At 45.1% G+C, this 6,507-nt stretch overlaps 1 long non-coding RNA gene across 1 annotated transcript; it reads right to left on the reverse strand.

The window, feature by feature from the left end:
- Positions 1–1,001: 1,001 nt before the first annotated feature.
- Positions 1,002–2,485, reverse strand: LOC142574247 (uncharacterized). Its single transcript, XR_012826470.1, has 2 exons — positions 2,401–2,485; positions 1,002–1,114 (listed from the first exon to the last, which is right to left on the reverse strand). It is a non-coding gene; the product is annotated as an uncharacterized LOC142574247 (long non-coding RNA).
- Positions 2,486–6,507: the final 4,022 nt, after the last annotated feature.

A 6,507-nucleotide genomic window follows, 5' to 3' on the forward strand; every position in this document is an offset into this window, starting at 1 on the left:
ATTAGAGGGCGACAAACATATTCACTCCCCCTGGTAAATACACAAGGCGATACACTGCAAGATCAGGCAGACTCACTTGCGGAGCACTTTCAGAGCGTGTCAAGTTCAAACAATTATTCGCAATCTTTTCTCATATATAAAGAAATAGAAGAACGTAAGCCTTTAACAAGAAAAAGCCGAGAGAATGGGCCTTACAACCGTCCTTTCAGTATTGCTGAATTAAGAGCTGCCTTGAGTGCATGCAATAGCTCCGAACCAGGATCTGATAGAATCATGTACGAAATGCTGAAAAACTTACACAATGACACGCAAGTGACACTACTTACACTTTTCAACACTATCTGGGACACAGGGTACCTTCGGACCGCATGGAAAGAAGCCATTGTGATCCCTGTTCTAAAAGAAGGCAAAGATCCTTCATCAGTGGCAAGCTACCGCCCGATAGCCCTCACAAGTTGCATGTGTAAGGTATTTGAAAAAATGATAAATCGGCGACTGATCCATTTCCTTGAACAGAACAAAATGCTTGATCCCTATCAGTGTGGCTTCCGAGAAGGGCGCTCCACAACCGACCATCTTGTACGTATTGAAACAAATATCCGGGACACATTTATACATAAACAGTTCTTCCTCTCGATATTTCTCGATATGGAAAAGGCGTATGACACAACGTGGCGATACGGCATCTTGCGAGACTTATCGGAAATGGGCATTCATGATAATATGCTTAACGTAATAAAAAGCTACTTGTCCAATCGTACCTTCCGGGTGAAAGTTGGCAATGTGCTGTCACGTCCTTTTACACAAGAAACTGGTGTACCCCAGGGAGGCGTGCTCAGTTGCACACTTTTTATTGTTAAGATGACAACGCTTCGTGCTTCCTTACCCCTGGCCATTTTGTATTCCGTCTATGTGGATGACATTCAAATAGGCTTCAAATCCTGTAACCTCGTAGTATGCGAGAAACAGGTACAGCATGGTTTGAACAAGGTGTCAGGGTGGGCAGAGAAAAATGGTTTTAAAATCAATCCTCAAAAGAGTTCTTGTGTGCTGTTCACAAGGAAGAGAGGCCTGGTCCCGGATCCTTGCTTGGAAATGTGTGGACATCAGATACCTGTAAACAAAGAGCACAAATTTCTAGGTGTTATACTCGACAATAAACTTACTTTCGTCCCACACATTAAACATCTTAAAGAAAAATGTCTGAAAATAATGAACTTATTGAAACTTCTATCCCAGACTACATGGGGTAGTGATAGGAAGTGTTTAATGAACCTATACAAGAGCCTAATTCGGTCTCGATTGGATTATGGTGCCGTTCTGTATAACTCTGCCGCCCCGAGCGCGCTAAAGATGCTAGACCCAGTCGACCATCTGGGAATCCGACTGGCCACTGGCGCTTTCAGAACGAGTCCCATACAAAGTCTATATGTGGAATCAAATGAATGGTCTCTCCACCTACAGAGATCATACATTAGCTTTACATATTTCCTTAAAGTACGCTCCAATCCTGAACATTCATGTTTTCATAACGTTACCGATATGACGTGCGCTACACTTTTCAGCAATCGTCCCTCCATAAGACAGCCTTTCCCGCTGCGTGTGAAGCAGCTTAGCGATGAAATGCATGTCCCGCTCCTCGAGCATCGCTTAATGCACCTAACGAAGCTCTTACCTCCTTGGGAATGGCAGGTGATATAATGTGGCATATCCTTTATAAAAATTACAAAGCACGCTCCTGAAGCTGAAATCCGAATGCATTTCCTAGAACTCCAGCACAAGCACTCCTGCGCAGAGTTCTACACAGACGCTTCGAAATCAAATGCCGGGGTATCCTATGCAGCCGTCGGCCCATCGTTTTCGGCATCCGATGTACTGCATCCGGAAACAAGTATCTTTACGGCCGAGGCCTACGCACTACTATCTGCTGTAAAGCACATAAGAAAATCGAAACTTCCAGAAGCAGCGATCTATACAGACTCTCTCAGCGTCGTGAAGGCCTTAATGTCACTCAGCAAACATAAAAATCCCGTATTTAATGAATTTGTATTCGGTCTTGTGCAAAGCGTACTCATCTAACCAGAATATCATAATATGCTGGGTCCCTGGCCATAGGGGAATTGAAGGTAACGTTCTGGCGGACGAGATGGCCACGTCAATCACATTGCAAGCTGTCAACCCTACCTCTGCGGTGCCTGTCACAGATCTGAGGCCTTTCTTGCGAAGGAGGCTGCGCAATCACTGGCAACACATGTGGGATGCGGAAACGGATAATAAGCTCCACCTGATAAAACCACAGTTAGGATTTTGGCCGTCTACTACAAAATCGCGCCGAACAGATGTCCTATTCTGTCGTCTCAGAATAGGACACACGTTCGGCACCCATAATTTATCACTCACCGGAAGTGAGCCTCCAACCTGTGGTAGATGCGGGGAGAGGCTGACCGTACTCCACGTCCTCCTGGAGTGTCGGGAAGCCGAATCTTAGAGAAAAAGACATTTTTCATTAGCATACCGACAGCACATTCCTCTTCATCCTGAAATGCTTCTTGGTCCAGAACCGCTTTTTAATACAGACACAGTGCTAGGTTATCTTAAAGATGTGGTCTTACATGTTATTAGTCCCATGAATTCGTAGCGCCTCCTCTCTTGAGAGGATGCCACTGCGATAATTGTTTTGCATAGCACATGCCTCCAGGCCCTTGTGTTTCAAGGGCTCTAAGGAGGCAGTAGTGCTCTGGCATTTCTCATAATCTGATATATTTTACCTATCATATCATTCTTTTTATATGCATCTAAATGTTCATAGTACAAGTCACACGTCATCGCCATAATTTTATCATACAGATTTTACGCACTTTAGAGCATATATTTTAAGGCCTCTTTACAGCCACCTCACACGAACTTCATAGTAATCATAATTACACCGCAAAATCATTAGCACAGACATGGCGCTCTTTGGCCATACCTGGCCCTTGCGCCACAAAACCCCATACATCATCATCAGAATTGGTGTCAAGGGAAGGGAAGCGCAATCAAGGACGGTAGAAAATTAGGTGGAGTGTTCAAATTAGGAAAACCGTAGGCGCGAGCTGCAATCATTTAGCTTAAACAGGGGTAATTGTAGATCGGTTTGAGAGGCCTTCGTCCTGCAGTGGACAAAAAAAATTTACAGTGACATTTCACTTCTTGAACGCGTGCAACGCCCAGGCACATGGGTACTATAGCGCACACGACATTATCGACCCTCAGTGCACCTAGACGTCTCCACTGCCCGCATCGCAGATCGTATTGAACATAGGGTCGGGCGGCCGTGCCATACGCAGCAGCCGCTGGAGTAGACCAGCCCCTTGTAAGGGTTCGCTTACTAAGTAAATTAACTAGCGTGGTTTAGCTCGCGCAGGCAAACATGAAGACTTAAATCTCGACGACCAAGGACACTCGCTGTCAAAACTCGTGCGGAAGGAATCACGGCAGCAACAGCGAGCGAAGTGACACTTCAACGCAAGCTGAAGAATACTGCGCGCGTAAACCTGCGAGCCACCTAGACTGTGTTCCCAAACCATATCGCTTTCACGACAAAGCGCGTGTGACCGCTCGCGGCCTAGGTACAACGCCCCGCCACCCTCTCCTCCCCCGCTGTCATGAACACGACGGAATAAGGCGCGCTTCTCCCCTTGCGCACGCGTCCGCTCACCATCGCCTGCGTTTACTCGCGCTCACACAGCGTACGGCGAGCGAGGACGATGTTATCCTAGCACGTTTGTATTGAAAACATTGCCTGTAGCAACCGCCAGAGGGGTTTATCCGGCGCGTATCTCCCGGTCTACCGTACCTTTCCCAATGCGTGGTTTTCTTCACCTCCAGGCGCCTACCTCTTTCGCTTGCTTCGCGGCTACAGGCAGATACCACAGATTTGAAGAGCTCGACAGTTACACTTGCATGTAAAATAAGTTTATGATATCTACGTACACACACACACACACACACACATATATATATATATATATATATATATATATATATATATATATATATGACCGGGGTTATGACCGAAGTCTTTTAATTACTAACACAGAATTTTTAAAGTTGGGCTGTTTAATATATCATAAATCTAGTCAGTGAGCTTGATCACTCCAAGCGACGGACATTAGTGCACGAGAAAGCAGAATGCATAATGAGATAATTAGAAAAAGAAACCACTTATGACCCTTCGAACTAATTGCGATCAATACATACGGTACATATTCGAATACACGAACTTGAAGCCGAGAGTTCACAAGGCATACCTACTTGAAACGATTTTCGAGGCTACAAAATGACGCACCGGGCGATGTTGGCTATTCCTCTCAAACATACATCGAGAGAATTATGACATCGTTTATTCAAGATCACACATTTCTGTCTATTTACAACACCCATTTCTTTTTCTCGTAAGCCGCATTCCCATCGCTTTTCTGGTAAGCTTATGTCCGTTAATGGCAATCAGATTCATTTGGCGCTGCCTGTTACATGGCTTCCTTCTTGCGTTCCCCCATTTCTTTGTTTTATTGGCTTCTTTGTAACGTATCTAAAAAGTACTTTTGATTGAAAATAGAGTACGAAAGGCTACCCTTAAGGGTCGTTCAATATATGAACATAAAAAATTAAATAATGTCATCGGGATAAACAGATATCTCAATACAATTCAATCCTGCTGTTTCACCTGCTAGAACCACGACCTTATTACAGCTCACGCTGTATTCGGGGACTCCGAACTGTTTTTGATCAGATGTAGTTCTTCAATGCGACATTGAAAGCACGTGTATGGTCACTGCGAGGGCGAAGCTTCTCTAGTTTTTTATTAAGTAGTTGAAGTAATTTACAAAGCTGAATACTTTAACCACTAAAGCAATGTCTGCGCAGGACTGCACCACTGTTTCATCCTGCATGCATTCTCACTTTTACGACAGATCTTTGAATCATGCGCCATCAGAAATGCATTCGCTTCATCTCTGACTTGTTTGGTGCACCATGCAGTAGTGTCACGACAAAGAAAGCGTTGTGTTGTGTCGTTGAGTGCAATAAGGGCAGCAAGAAACAATGTGGACAGGACAGACGCTTACCTACACAACATGATGCCCGAACTGGCGAAGAAGTCAACGTTTCTAAAGAAAGCATTGGCGCATTTGGGTAATACGCATACCACTTCAAGCCAAGGCATTACATGAGAAGTCCCATCTTTATTTTGAGATAAAAACAAACTGAAAATAAGTTAATTCGGGAAGTAACAATAACTTTCCCTAAGTGGGGATATTGTGTATCGCACAGTTGAGACCTTGTGGAAAGTCCACGGTGCAATCATTATCTGTTCGGATAAGTAGACAATAAAGTAGCCTACACTTGTTGGTTTCGCGAATTTTATGTTAAAGCCATGTAATGACAACCAACATTTTATGAACAAGGTATTAGTGTCATTGAAGATGACATTCAATGCACTATGTGTCTTTATTTTAGAATTCGAGGGAGGTCGTTGTATCCTTCACACAAGCAATAACGATACCGCTCGAGACGGGACGAATATTACGCAAAATGTCATGCAAAAGTAAAGGATCAATTTAGTTGAGGTGGCGATGTGTACTCAGTTCCCAAGTACGTAATTAATATGCGTGTCAGCCAAGATCATCTAAAGCTTCAGAGATATAGAAAGAAAGAGATAAGCGGAAGGGGGTTGCACAAGAAGCAGGGAGTTTAAGCGGACGCACTTCGAAATTTTCAAGAACCCGGGCTGCTCGTCAGCAAACCACACGGAAGTGCGAATACTGAAACAGATATGTCTCTTAAAATTCATATGTTTATGTCATATTAGCGTCCATAACCTAACAGAAATAGCGAAGGCACTGTACTGACTATAATTTTGCCAGTCCAGTTAAAGTTAGCGGCATCGTTCGTCCGTAATCATATGTCTCTGAACTTTCCGTGGAATAACACCTTTAAATACTCGACGGGGTGCCGTGAGTTGTATATCTATTTGAGAGATTAGATCCGAATTTAACACATTTTAGTACATGCTTATTGACAACCCCGGTACACTTTCGCTCAAACAATATATCCGTTGAGGACGAGCCATCTGTGGCCTCCGTGGTATTTCCTTGAAGCGTACAGTCTGCGAAAACTTTCCTTCCTTTACCACCAAAGATACCACGTAGCCGCTCAAATTTGCTGCCGCCCTCTTCCGCCGCTGCGTTCTGTCTAGGGACGCGCGCAAGACACTCCGCTTGCGGCCTTAACGACCTCTGCTTTCCACGTAACCCCGCAATCTGCCGGCCTTTCCACGGTCGTCCGACGTCTGCGGGGCCATTGCGACCCCTCGGCGAAACCCCCGGGGGGCGCCGCGCTCCGGCGGCCGATGCCCGCGTGTTGTGCGGATGCGCGTCGGCAGGGCGATTGGCGAGAGGATGAACGCCTGAGTGTACTTTTTGCCTCCTCTTCTCCCCCTCAATTTTGCAACGCGAATGCGCGTGTGTG

This window comes from Dermacentor variabilis, chromosome 3 (assembly GCF_050947875.1).
Source record: "Dermacentor variabilis isolate Ectoservices chromosome 3, ASM5094787v1, whole genome shotgun sequence".
Classification (NCBI taxonomy): domain Eukaryota; kingdom Metazoa; phylum Arthropoda; class Arachnida; order Ixodida; family Ixodidae; genus Dermacentor; species Dermacentor variabilis.